Source organism: Callithrix jacchus, chromosome 17 (assembly GCF_049354715.1).
Source record: "Callithrix jacchus isolate 240 chromosome 17, calJac240_pri, whole genome shotgun sequence".
NCBI classification, from domain to species: Eukaryota; Metazoa; Chordata; class Mammalia; order Primates; family Cebidae; genus Callithrix; species Callithrix jacchus.
This window is the reverse complement of record NC_133518.1, coordinates 35,855,988-35,871,416: the sequence shown is the minus strand read 5'-3', so window position 1 is coordinate 35,871,416 and position 15,429 is coordinate 35,855,988.

Sequence of the window (15,429 nt, the reverse complement as noted above, 5' to 3'; positions counted from 1 at the left end):
TTCACCCAGTCAAATTATTAAATAGTACCATTTTAACTGCCTTGCTCTCACTGAAACTTGCATTTCAGTAAAGGAGAGCCAGCCAGAGAGTGGTATCTTCTTGTCTAGAAATTTTGAAAGTTGAAAAGAGGGAGAATAAATATTGTTTTAACCTCCAATTACTTTTTCTTCTTCTTCTTCTTCTTCTTCTTCTTCTTCTTCTTCTTCTTCTTCTTCTTCTTCTTCTTCTTTCTTCTCCTTCTCCTTCTCCTTCTTCTTCCTCCTCCTCCTCCTCCCCTCCTCCTTCTTCTTCCTCTTCCTTCTTCTTCTTCTCCTTCTCCTTCTCCTTCTCCTTCTCCTTCTCCTTCTCCTTCTCCTTCTCCTTCTCCTTCTCCTTCTCCTTCTCCTTCTCCTTCTTCTTCTTCTTCTTCTTCTTCTTCTTCTTCTTCTTCTTCTTCTTCTGACAGAGTCTCACTCTGTTACCCAGAGCTGGAGTGCAGTCGCTGGCACAATCAAGGTACTACACTTACTCCCCATTTACTAACAGCAATGTGTCCATGGGCTGTGCTTCCTCGCTGAGTTTTAGTTTCTTCCTGTGTAAAACAGGAATGCTACGTCTTGCAGAATTTTTGTGAGAGTTCAAAGAAAGGATTCATCGGCAGTGTTTAGTTCTAGACCTGACACATGACGAGTTCTCTTAAGTGGCACCATTCCTGGTTTCATCTGATGCAAAGCCATTGCCGAGAGGATCTCCTCATGCTATGATGTACTGCTTTTAATGTGATTCTGCTTTTCAAGCATCTTTTAAAAATCCCTACAACTACCAGCCCTCTTAAGTTCCATTCTATATATAGATTTAACCTTGATTCTTTCATGGTATTATGATAAAGTAATATACGTAGACCCTAACTATTATTTCCTAGTCATCAGCTCAGTGACAGTTTTTCTGATAAGGGACCTGAGTAAATTGATTAGTTCCCCATTTAACAGCATTAAAAAAATTACTATGTGATTAAATAAGTTAGCACTTGCATGAGAAACTTCCAAATATTCAAAGATACCAAGGGAACTTACGTGTTGATTAGTATGAGCAAGTAAAAATAAAATAGGAGAGTTGCTTTCATCTGCCCATAGAAGAAATAAGTTTGAGATTCTCATAGCTATCGATAATGGATGGAGAAGCATTTGTTCTTCCATAAAAACCCAACATTAGGAGTCGAATGGCAAGTTATAGTTGCTTAAAATACAAAAAAAAAAAAAAAAAAAAAAAAAAATAGTAGCCAGCTTTCAATTAGTGGTTTGGTTTAAATTCTGTCAGTGAGTTAAAATGCTATTATTTAATAATTCGGCGAAGTGGCTCATGTCTATAATCCCAGCACTGTGGGAGGCTAAAGTAAGATGATTGCCTAAACCTAAGACTTCAAGACCAGCCTCAGCGACATTGGGAGACTCCACCTCTACAAAAAACAAAAAAACATTAGCTGGGTGTGGTGGGCACACCTGTAGTTCCAACTACCTTGGAGGCTGAGGCGGGAGGATTGCTTCTCTTGTGCCAGCCACTGCACTCCACTCTGGGTGACGGAGCGAGACTTTGTCAAAAAAAAAGAAAAAGAAAAAAAAGGAAGTAATTGGAGGTTAAAACAATATTTATTCTTTCTCTTTTCAACTTTTGAAATTTCTGGACAAAAAGAGTTTGCTCCCTGGCTGGCTCTGCTTAACTGGAATGGAAGTTTCCGTTAGAGTAGAGCACGGGCTTCAGCACTTTACACCGGGGCAGGTACAGTGCAGGGGCTCGATGTGGCTGCTCCATGCACACTTGTTGAAAGAGATATCTTCAAAGATCAGATAACAGTTTAAATAAATGATCTCCAAGCTGGCTCTCCTTTTTTCACGCTGACTCCCCTTTGTATCTGATGGGGATACATACTTGAAATTTCTCCAGACGTGCTCAGCTCAGCCCCTTATAACTTTCCTTTTGTCTGTATTGACTCTTTCCCAAGGGGTCCCAGGGAGGCTAAATGGAACTCCAGGGAGTAATGGTGGTTACACCCTGTCTCCTTACGGCATACTAGAATTTGCTCAGAAAATGAGTAAATTTGTAACTAAACTAGGGTACCTTCATGCCTTCAGTTGTTCAACACAGATAAAGCTGAAGATATTTTTGAAATGATAAAAATAAAAAACTAAGCCAACTCTTGTTCTCCCACCCCAGTGAATACCATTTTCCTTTCCTCCATGCCACTCAGGATGAGTGCACCTGGGCCCTTGGAAACCTCCCATGCAGCAGAGGTCTTAAGAGCCAGGATTTTTGTTTTGCAGGCAACAAAATGCATACAAGTTTATGGTTACATAAAAACATGGTAACACATGGAAAACAGAGAAAAATGCCAGTCACGCAAGTAGCAACATTGAAAGCACCGCCTTCCCATGGAAAACAGAGAACCAGCATCAACTTCCTGCATCCTCTCAAAAGTAATTTTCTATGTGCTTATGTCTCTATGTAAGTACAGAGATAGCAATGATGCATTTTCAGGAGGAAACAACCAAACTTTTAAAATCTGCTACAAACATTTACTTTTAAAAAAAGAGACAAATGTTTTTGTTATAGTAGGAGGAAAATGATGGCTTGTTATTTTAGCTTACAGGTATAAGGCAGCACTTAAAACAGTGCTTGGTCCAATAACCACTTGTTTGAAAGAATGAATGAATGAAAGCAATAACATCACTCTGTTAAACGAAAAAGCTGCTCAATATTCAGAATGTCAATTTGTTACTGTATTTTTCTTTCCTTGCATCATATTTCCCAGTGTGCAACGCTTGAGCAATTCTTCATAACAAATTATAATCGCTCTGTTCAGGAAGGTCTTTAAAAGTATCTTGGAGTCTTTATGGTGAGCATGTCCAAGGTCTAAATCCAAAGTTTATGGAAGTTAATTGAAAAAGCCAACTCAATGGTGAGCCCAGATTTTTGTTTATTCAGAAATAAACAAAACCTTTGAGCATCTGGCCTGATCAGAATATAAAAGACTAAAAAGTCAACATTTGATTTCTATGGACAGGAAAATCTTCTACCCTTCTGGGTTCTCAACTGGGTCCCTTATAAGAAAATACAGGCTAACATAAGAGATATTCAGAAGTTTATGTACATTCATATCTCACATATATATAAGAGAATTTCAGAGAATAAATAACATAGGAAGTGGCTCTGAATACAGGCTTGAATACAATCTTCAGCTGAAAATAAAGATAAAAGGGTGTATGGATTCCCAAAGGCTGAATCTTACAGGGTTGCTTGAGTGTTTAAAGTGTGCATGGAGTGGGGCGAGGGATGGGAGTAGAGAACAAAGTAGGATCACATGTTTTCTGCCATTTTCTACATAGAATTCCAACCAAAAAAAATATTTAACCTGAATCTAATTGTGAGAAATGATCAGACAAACCTGGATCGGGGGCTGGGCTCTTTAAAAAATGAGCCAGCCTTTCATGTGAGCCACCAAGAACTGCAGTAAAGTTTAGAGGACAAACATTTTTTCTATTGCCTCTAATTTCCATTGTCTAGATTCTGAGAGTGAGTTGGCCAGAAATAAGTCTCTTTTGCTCTGGAAATTAAAATAATTTAATACAGAGCATGGCAAAGTCACATTCATTACCCAATTAACGGGAACATTTCTCCTTGATTAAAGTTTGTTGACATCATTACCTTAGACCAGAAGCCAAGAGAATGCAGCTGTCCCTAGAATGCATATTCCTGAGCTAATAGAATTAAAGCCAGATTCATGCTGTGCAACTTGGAGTTCTCTCTTGTATATTCCTAATCACTGGACCCTCTGTATTAGTTCATTCTCACACTGCTATAAATAACTACCTGAGACTAGGTAATTTATGAAGAAAGAGGTTTAATTGACATACAGTTCTGCAAGCTGTACAGGAGGCCTCAGGAAACTTACAACCATGGTGGAAAGTGAAGGGAAAGCAGGCACTGTCATCACAAGATGGCAGGAGAAAGAGAGTGAGGGAGGAGGTGCTGCACACTTTCAAACAACCACTTCTCAGGAGAACTCACTATCACGAGAACAGCAAGGGGGAAATCTGCTATCATGATCAAATCACCTCCCACCGGGTCTCTCTCCCAACACTGGGGACTACAATTTGACATTAGATTTGGTTGGGGTCACAGAGCCAAACCATGTCACCTCTCAGGCAGTTAGTGCCTGACAAGATATTGACATCTTGTAGTTTTTCTCTATTCTCTCTGTTCAGTTCCCTCTGTGCAAAGTGGTCCTAGACATAGAATAAAGGTGGTTTCCATTTGATAATGGTTTGACGGCTTGAGATTTGGTTTCTCATAAAGCAAAGGAAGCACCCACTAGTTCTTTTTTTTTTTTTTTTTTTGAGAAGGAGTTTCACTCTTGTTACCCAGGCTGGAGTGCAATGGCACGATCTCGGCTCACTGCAACCTCCGCCTCCTGGGTTCAGGCAATTCTCCTGCCTCAGCCTCCTGAGTAGCTGGGGTTACAGGCACGCGCCACCATGCCCAGCTAATTTTTTGTATTTTTAGTAGAGATGGGGTTTCACCATGTTGACCAGGATGGTCTCGATCTCTTGACCTCGTGATCCACCCGCCTCAGCCTCCCAAAGTGCTGGGATTACAGGCGTGAGCCACTGAGCCTAGCCTGCACCCACTAGTTCTAAAATGTATTTACTACCAAAAGTCTAAGGTGGAGAAAAGCACAAGAGGCACCCCTCCTTTTAAGCATTGCATTGCATCATTGCCTTTGGAAAGCTCAAAATCTGCCATTCCATTTTAACACTCAGAAATATCACCAAGCAGGACAGCTCAGTAATCTCAAAGTTTGCTAGGGTGAATTGTGTTTAGATTACTTTTTTTTTTTCTTTTTAAGACAGAGTTTTACTTTTGTTGCCCAGGCTGGAGTGCAATGGCACGATCTCGGCTCATTGCAACCTTTGCCTCATATGTTCAACTGATTCTCCTGCCTCAGCCTCCGAAGTAGCTGGGATTACAGGTGCCCACCACCATGTCCAGCTAATTTTTGTATTTTTAGTAGAGACTGGGTTTCACCATGTTGGCTAGGCTGGTCTTGAACTCCTGACCTCAGGTGATCCACACCCTCCTCAGCTTCCCAAAGTGCTGAGATCACAGGCATAAGCCACCGCACCCGGTCCATAGATTACTTTTATTAGTTACTTAGTTCAACTCATATTTATTAAGTTCCTGCTATATATGGGAATTATGGAAGATGCTGCTATGAGTAATAGAGTGGAGGTCACTGATGGGAATGGGCAGTAAATGGGCAACTAATTATATAATTATCTATTTAGCTACTTAAATAGAATTAAGAAAAGGGCTGCAAGAGGGATGTATATGATACCTGACAGCATGCAGTGGTAGGACCTGTTCTATCTGGGAACACATAAATGCCTCCCTAAAGAAGCAGCGTTGACCTGGGTTCTGAGTAGGAGTAGGAGTTGACCAGAAGGAGGGTGGAGGGCACAAAAGGTATTTCCTAAAAGAAGGCCAAAGTTGTGGGTCATAGAGTGCTTTGGGACATCTGGCAAGCCAAGGTAAGCAGAGGTCAGAGGGCCTTGCAAGGAGGTTTAAGTGTCTGGTTTTAGTTCGGACAGCAATGGGATGCCACTGAATGGTTTATCCTGGTGAGTGACACTGCCAAATAGTGAGCCTGTGGCCACTCAGAAATTATCTTTGTGTATAAATCTTTGTGTGACATTCAGATGACTTCATTAGAATATACTCCTAAATAAAAGTTGGGTTTTGTTATTGCTACCTTTGCATTTTAGGGAAATTTTTATACACATTAAAATTGTAGAGAATAGTATAAGGAATCTCCATGTACCTATTTCCCAGCATCAACAATGATCAGTATAGAGTATGACCAATCACTCTCCATCTACACTCCATGCAGGCCCATCCAATCTCCAATGGATAATTTTGAAGCAAATTCTAGACATTGTTATATTATTGGTAAATACTTTAATATGTAGTTCTAAAACATGAAAACACTTTTCATTTTTTTCTTTAACTACCATACCCTAATTACATCTACTAATAATAATTCTTTAATATGGCCAAATATCCATATAGTGGTTTAAACATTTTTAAAGTTTTTGATATATGTTGTTAAACTGCTGTTTGGAAATTCTGAACAAATTTATATTCTTACCTACCACACTAGAGACTGAGGCTCATCAAATCTCCATCAAACTTGAGTATTATTTTTCTTAACTTCACCAGTCTAATAAATAAAAAGTGGTATCTTATCAATGTTTGAATTTGCATTTCTCTTATTACCAATATGGTTGAACATTTTTCAATATGCTTATGAATTATTTATATTTCCTCTTTTATGCACTATCTGTTCCTGGCCTTTACGTGTCTACCAACAGGCTATCTGGCTACTGTTAAAACATATCTAGTGACAAAAACACTGCCATTAGTCCTGAAAAAGGGATTACAATTGTTAGAAAAATTCTTACATTGAACTGAAGTATTTTTGTTAAATTTAGCATCTTCTTAATTCTATCAACTGGAGCTTCCCAAAATATCTATCTCAGTAGAGGACATCTTTCGAAATGTTTGATGACAATTAGTATAATCCCCCAAATTCTCCAACCTAACATTCTAGTTCCATTAACCATTCATTTACTGTAATTTCTAAGCTCCTCATTATCGTGACCTTTCTCTCCTAGGAACACTCAAGAGAATTATGTTGAGAAACACTCTACACAGAAATGTTTCTCTCTCTCTTTTTCTTTCTTTCTTTCTTTCTTTCTTTCTTTCTTTCTTTCTTTCTTTCTTCTTTCTTTCTTTCTTTCTTTCTTTCTTTCTTTCTTTCTTTCTTTCTTTCTTTCATTCTTTCTTTCTTTCCTTCCTTCCTTCTTTCATTTTTCAGGGTCTCACTGTCACCCTGGCTGGAATACAGTGGTGTAATCACGGCTCACTGCAGCCTCAACTTTCCAGGCTCAGGTGTTCCACTTCAGTCTCTTGAGTAGCTGGGACTAGAGGTGCGCACCACCACCACACCCAGCTAATTTTTGTATATTTAGTAGAGATGGGGTTTGCCATATTGCCTAGACTGGTCTCAAACTCCTGGGCTCAAATGATCCACATGCCTCAGTCTCCCAAAGTGCTAGGATTGTACAGGTGTGAGCCACTGTACTTGGCCTAGTGTTTCTAATAAAATGTCTTTCTCTGACTATTTTTCTTTCTACAAAATGGCTTGTATTGCAAAAGAAATAATGCTCTAATTCTTACCCTCTATTCTGTAAAACTGCATATACCTCTATATTTTTTAAGGACTTGAGATGTAAGCCAAACTTTAACATAGAATCAAGCTTTTAGAATTAGAAAGAATCCATTGTAAATGATTTTATTTAATAAATATTACTGTGACATTTTAATCAACTAAAATGTATATTCAACCTGAGAAAGGTGATTTGTAAAAATTTTAAAAATAAAATAAACTAGTACCAACTGCAGTTATTTGGGTCCTATACAAACCCAAGACAGCATTTGACAGTGAGAGCAGGTTTCTGCATTAAAGTGCAGCTTTCAGTATACATTTTCTTAACCTTTAAGGATTCTGCAATAATTAGATCATGAAATATTTTTCCCTTACTTAATGCCAAATGATTTTTTTAAATCACAGGCTGTCAGCTATGGAAAGCACTTTAGAGACCCCTCCAGTCCACCCTCCTACCCCAGTTTTCCAGAGAAACAAGCTGAAGTTCAGGGAGGCTAAGAGCGTTACTAAGGACACATACCACGGAGTCGGGGCATATCTGAGGTAGAAGTCCATTGGTCAATCTTTTCTGCAGATGTTTTTCAGCTTCTGAAAGAGATTGGTCACTGTGATACAGGGACACAGTACCACTTTTGATTCTCAAAAGATTTTCCTAGTTAAAGCTATAACAGGTGATAGAATCTGCCAAAATAACTATGGTGAGACAACAGGAAAGAGCTTAGAAAGAATACCACTTTTGGATATTAATTATGAGGAATCTAGACAGGATTTTATTGTAAATTTCTTTTCCAAATAAAGCCACAACAATAAATCTTTAAGAAGTTTTTATCACCATTAAATCTACAGATCTGGCCAGGAGCCTTGGCTCACGCCTGTAATCCCAGCACTTTGGGAGGCCAAGGCAGGAAGATCACGAGGTGAGGAGATCAAGTCCATCCTAGCTAACATGGTGAAACTCCATCTCTACTAAAAGTACAAAAAATTAGCCAACCATGATGGCACATGCCTATAGTCCCAGCTAATCAGGAGGCTGAGGCAGGAGAATCACTTGAACCCAGGAGGGGAGGTTGCAGTGAGCTGAGATCGCACCACTGTACTCCAGCCTGGGCGAAAGAGCAAGACTCTATTTAAAAAAAAATCTACAGATCTATGAGAAATAATAAGCTGTTGGTTTAAACCATGAAAATTTGAGTGGTTTATTACATAGCAATAGATAACCAGAACAGGTTGTCACCACCAATTCTTATTTGCCTTCTTTTATAAACTGTTTCTCAATGAATAGAAATTGTTAACAGAATGCTAGTGAACAGTGTGTAAAAATATTTGGTTCTCTAATGCTAATGTTTAAAACCACTGACCCTCTTTCCCAACCCTATATATTTAGTTTATATGTTGTATTTTAATCCTTGTCAGAACCCTTTAGGAAAGATACTGCCATTCCCACTTCACAGATGAAGTACTCCAGACCGAAAGAGAAGAAACATTCCTAGCAGGTAATGGGGCCAGATTCAGATCCACAGCTCTCTAACCTTAAATCTGCAGTTCTTCTACTTTCAACATTGGCAAAAAGGCAAGACCTTCATTTGTTCTAAGAGAAATCCTGGCTATAGTTGAACATTAGGAATTAGAAGCAAAATCAGGGCCTGTCAAGTCTCTCTCTACTGGTAAATGGCAAAAATCATACAGTTGACCCCTGAAAAACATGAGAGTTAGAGGCACCAACCCCTATGAAGTCAAAACTTCATGTATCACTTCTGACTTCCCCAAAACTTAACTACCAATAGCCTACTGTTTAGCAAAAATGCTTCCTGGTAAAATAAACAGTCAGTATTTTGTGTTATGTGTATTATATGTATATTCTTACACTAAGGTAAGCTAGAGAAAAGAAAATATTATTAAGAAATTTTAAGGACGAGAAAATATGTATTAACTATTCATTAAGTGGAAGTGGATCGTCATAAAGGCCTTCATACTCCTCATCTCCATGCCTAGTAGGCTGAGGAGGAAGAGAAAGAGGAAGCCTTGGTCGTGTTGTCTCAGGGATGGCAGAGACAGAAGAAAATCCATACATAAGTGGACCCACAAAGTTCAAACCTGTGGATTTTTTTTCCAGTTCTTATGGTTGTATTTAAACACGAATCAAATGTAGACATGGGCTATCTGTTCCTTTTCCCCGCGGCACAGCCTGGCATTGGGACTGCTGACTGACAGCCAGGTGGGCTGCTCTTTCCACCACGGCTTTGCTGTGCTTGGAGGAAACACTGAGTGATCTCAGCACGGTAAGGTTTGCTGCACATCAGCAGCACTTCCAGCTCCTTGATGCTGTGGATCAGGAACTTTCTGGCCACTGAGCAGCATGCACTTTTTTTGTTGTTTCCTCCCATAACTAGTGTTGGGCATCAAGATCTGGCCCTTAAATCTTCTACAAACCCTGTTGTCAATACTGCTGGGTTTCTGCCAGGTATGCATAATTTTGACATATGAGTCTGATCCAGATGAATGTCTTGGCCCTGGTTTTGATGATCATGGGCCTCACAAGGAGCCTGAGTATGGCCCTGATACTAAGTGGGAGATGGCTGCCACCTGCATAGGCAGCGCCAAGGAAGGGAGTTCAAATCCATGCTGTTCAAAGATCAATTGTAATCATCTGACAGTGTTATTGTGAAGATTAAATAAGACAATGCATATAAAGCAGTAAGCATAGTACTTATCTGTGGTAGATAGTCTCCAATATGGCCTCCAAATAATCCCTCCCACCTGGCGCACACATGCAGCTCCTCACACTAACTGGTAGAGTCTGTTGCATCCCTCGTTGAATCTGGGCAGTGGGATAATTTCTTTTTTTTTTCTAATTTCTAAAATCTGCATGGGGACATTTACAAAATTTGGGGCAAGATGCAAGCGGCATGTTTAGCTGTTGCTGTGGAAATTAATAATTCAGCAGTACTTATGACACACTTATTGCATATACTTTTAAATGACCTCCATGATTACAGAACTCAAAATGGTTTTTGTTCCTTTTAAAAATAAGACAAATGCAGATATGTGAATGCATAGAAAGCGAATCTAGTGAAATCTAATCCCAAAGGTAATGTTCAGCAAGTATTGAGATCAACTGAGGAAATCTTAAGTGTGACTTAGTTTTGGTGGATATATTCAGTGAAAATGATTCTGGGACTTCCAAGCCTGGTCCTTAAGAAGGCTGCTTCTTCTCTTTTAAAATAATCCCTCTTAGAATGCTTGTGACTGCCATGCTGTAAAGAAGCCCAGGTTAGCCACATAGAGGAGAACTGAGGTATCCTGGCCACAGCCTCAGCTGATTCTGGTCCTCAGTCAATATACCAGCTGAATGCAGTATTACATGAGTAATTTCAGGAGAGGCCAACAGAAGAACTGCCCCTACAACATTAGGGATTGTGAGAAACAATTTGTTGTTTTAAACAACTATACTTTGGGATGGTTTGCTATTCAGCAATAGATAGCAAATACGGTCACATATTAATGCTCAGTAAGTAGAATGTTTTATTATTTTTGTTACTATCATTCAGAAGACCATATAAAAACAATGGGAGCTGGGCATGGTGACTCATGCCTGTAATCTCAGCACTTCCGGAGGCTGAGGCAGGTGGATCACTTGATATCAGGAGTCCAAGACCAGCCTGATCAACATGGTGAAAAGGAAATATTTGTGTTTGCAAATAATTTTTAAAAACCACTCTTCCAGGGAAGATGGCAAACGAAGTATAGAGTACATCTTTTCCAAGTCTTCACTTAAATGACACCTAAGGGTTTGGGTTTTGTTTTGGATTCAAGCATAAGCCCATAATGCTGTGGAGAACAACAGTAACAAAAATATGAAAGCTCAGAAGCAAGACAGGTAGCAACTGATTCTCGAGAGAAAAACTGAATTCTGAATGTGTTATTTTGCTAGGGCTGTTGCAACAAAGTACTACAAACTAGTACTGCCTATGGGCTAGCCCTGCTCTGCAGGGAGCAGTACCTCAGACTGATCGCCTGAGGTCCAGAGTTCGAGGCTGAGGCAGGAGAATCTCTTGAACCTGGGAGGCGGAGGTTGTGGTGAGCTGAGATTGCACCATTGCACTCCAGCCTGGGCAACAAGAGCAAAACTCTATCTAAAAAAAAAAAAAAACAACTTGCTGCCTACCACCACAAGAGCTTGCCCTTGAATTCTTTACTGAGCAAAGCCTGCCTTGCATCCATTCCTATGGGGCTTAGCCTGCCCTGCACCACCATCTTCATATCGTGTTCTCCCTGTACACATGCCTCTGTGTCCACATTTCCCCCTTTAGGGGCACCAGTCTTATTGGATTAGGGCCCACTCGAATAACCTCATCTTAACTAATTACATCTGTAATAGCCTTATTTCCAAAGAAGCCCACATTTTGTGGTACTTGGGTTAGAACTTCAACATATGAATTTTGAAGGGGACACAATTTAACCTATAACACTGAGCTGTAGTGGGAATACTGAGAACCTATCTCATTTAATCCTCATAACAACTCATTGCAAAGAATATTATTCTTATTTAGCTGACAAGAAAGCTGAGACTCAAGGAGGCTGAGTAATTTTTCCTAGCTGCCTTGGTTATAAATGCAAACACAGAATTCAAATTCAGTACAGTTTGAACCCAAAGTCCACTTTTTGTTTCTGCTATATTATGCTGCTTGCCTCAATGACTGGTTCAAGAAATGCGTAAACATCAGTAAGTCCCTTAACTCAAATATGATGATATTCATTTTGCAAGACTACTTAAGAGAAGTTTGAAAGATTTAAATGAGGTAACTTGTAAACGTTTATTTGGGAGTCTGCACCACTGTACAGGCACAAAATATCCTTCTATCCATGCAGAGAATCCTGACAGAAAAACTATGCATACAGTTTTGGAAGGCTTAAGAGAAATTCAAAATGTATTTGAGTTACTTTAGTCTACCTTATCACTGTTGAACTAATGAATGGAAATTTGGTTGCTGTAGGTGGATGTGTCCTAGCCACACTTAGACCCAGAATGTCAGATACTTCTCTGTTTTCCTGAAATTCGGTTTTCTAACTTCAGGTAATGTTTAGCTCAGGACAAGGTTCATGGCTCCTGCTTAATTATGTTGTATGATAAATGAACTAGTCAATAAATCCATCGATTAATCAAACAATTCTTAAATCAATTTCCAGGAAACTGTGAGGCTCTCTAACCAATGTATAAAGAATCCTTCTTTTGTACTTGCTACTCTGGTATATTATTTTAAATTTCCAAAATATGTGGGACTATTTGCAGATCCCATATAGGTCTATGTCTTCTACAGGAGACCTACCAATCGCAAAGAAACATCTGGGATTTTATTTCCATTGCAGATGGTTTGGAATTAGGCTTTTCCCCACTGTAGTAGGCATGACTGCATTTCCACAGAGACTGAAATCTTCTCAATCTTCTCTACCTTTGCCTTTGTCACATAAAGATGGTCATAGGGTGTTAGTGCTGTGCAAAGTACTGTCATGACTGCCAACAGGGAATGCAGCCCAGAGGTTTCGCTGTTGACTTCAAGAGTCCTAGGAGTGGCCTTCATTGACCAGGTTTATCCTTAACAAGAGTTAGCTATAAAACTTCCCTTAACAGTCTTTATAAAGAGCAATGACTTGAGTCATTGAGTTCCCCGGCACGCTTATTTCTAAGGGGTTGTGAATTTGGTGCTGTCTTCAGCATTTGGCATCTATGAGGTTAACTGTTACAGGCTGTAATATTGGTTTCTGTATCAAGAAATTAAATGATTGCTAATGAGACATATAAAATACTATTTAGAACGAAAGATTATTTCCTGATTTCTTCCTAGGGCAGGATGTGGTTTCTAGAGAATTTGATTCTTGTTAGCTTAAACATATCTTTATTTTTAATTGAAATTTTTCTTGAGATAATTGCAGATTCATATGCAGTTGTAAGAAATAATGCAGAAATCCTGCATACCTTTTACCTACTTTAAAACATATCTTTTTCCGTGTTTTGAGGTTCTTTTCATCTTTAGGTGATGAAATTATTTTCTTCTAATGCAGTACTACTGATGTTCCGTGTCTCCATGAATAATGCAGAAAACTTGGTCAACATTTTAAATTCTCTAGTCCTCATTTTTTTAATAATGGAAGGGAAGAAGTTGCTCTAATTTATTCTTAAGGTTTCATCCACATCTGATATTCTGTAAGAATCTGCAATTAAGATCTCTAACAAACCCATAGTCACCACTGTTCCTGTGTAGCCCATGAGATAAAGATGGTTTTTGCATTTTTAAGTAGTTTAAAAAAATCAAAAGAATAGTAACTTTTTATGATATGTGAGAATTACACAAAATTCAAATTCAGTGTCCATAATAAAGTCTTATTGGAACATAGACTCATTCATTTACAGATAGCTGCTTTCACATTACAATAGCTACAGTCAAGACCATCTGTCTCACAAAGCCTAAAATATTTGCTATCTGACCCTTTTAAAATCGTTCATACCCTTTAACCCTGGAATGCCACATCTAGGAATTTACCCTAAAGAAAAAGCAGAAATGTCTAACACTAGGAGATTCATTACCTAAAATATGTCACCTTCATCAGATGGAGCAGTATACAGAATATGTTACATAAGAGTGTTTAAGCCAGGTGAGGTGGCTCACACCTGGAATCCTAGTACTTTGGGAGGCCAAGGCAGGTGGATCACCTGAAATCAGGAGTTTGAGACCAGCCTGGCCAACATGGGAAAACCACATCTCTACTAAAAATACAAAAACTAGCTGGGTGTGGTGGCACATGCCTGTAATCCCAGCTACTTGGGAGGCTGAGGCAGAAGAATTGCTTGAACCCAGGAGGCAGAGGTTGCAGTGAGCCAAGATCTCACCACTGCACTCCAGCCTGAGCAACAGAGCAAGACTTTGTCTCAAGAACAAAAAGTGTTTAATTTCCTACCTCATAATACTTTGTAGTTATTCTAGTGATAATTATACAGTATGTTTATATTCACTTTAAAATCAAGTCAGTTTCTGAGATGCCATTTTGCATCTATCAGATTTACAAAATCTTAAAAATCTGAGTATTGGTAAAGAAACAAGAATTTTCATACACTTATGATGGGAGTGTAGTGTAAATTAGATCAGCTACATTGGAAAACAATTTTTCAATTTCTAGCAAAATTGAAAACACACTTATTCCCCATCATGTCCATTTCTATATAAATGTTCTAAAAAAATTTTTTCACATGTGCATAAGGATAAAAATCAGGGCAAAGATATTTATAAACACAATTTTTAAAGCTATATAAGACCTAGAAACATTCTACATGTCTACCATTAGGAAGATGTATTAATAAAATATGTTTTATTCATGTGAACTATATATCATCAGGATTAGATATTATAAAGTATTATTGAATAAAAAAGTAAGGTGCAAAATGGTATGTATAACCTAATATTTATGTGAAAGTATAAAAATCACAAAAAATATTTTGCATAGTCAGCCCTTAGTATCTGTGAGTTTCACATTCATAAATTTAACCAACTGGGATAAAAAATATTCAGGGAAAAATGTGGATAAACATGTACAGACTTTTTCTTTTTTCATCATTAGTCTCTAAATAATAAAGTACAACAAGTATTTACACAGCATTTACATTGTATTAGGTATTATAAGTAATCTAGAGATTATTCAAAGTATATGGGAGGATATATGTACATTACATGTAGATTAATGCAAAAATTAATGTTATGCCATTTTATATCAGGGACTTGAGCATCTGTGGATTTTTGTATCCATGGGATTGCGGGTTCCTGAAACCAGTCCCCCATGAATACTTTCTCTCTATATATATAGATAGATAGATAGATAGATAGATACACAAACACACACAAACTCTCTCTATTATATAAATATATAAACGTTCTCTCTTTATATATATATACATATATAGTGTTTCATTTCCTGCTTTATACACTTTAAAATGAAGTGTTTATATATATACATATATACACACACGCGCGCGCGCGCACACACACACACACACATATATACATATATAGAGAGAGTTTGTTTTTACATATAAAAATAGAAAAAATATGAGAATATAGACTTAAAAGATGCACAACAGATTGGTAACAGCATTGACTCTGGAAAGGGAAGAAGGGAATTA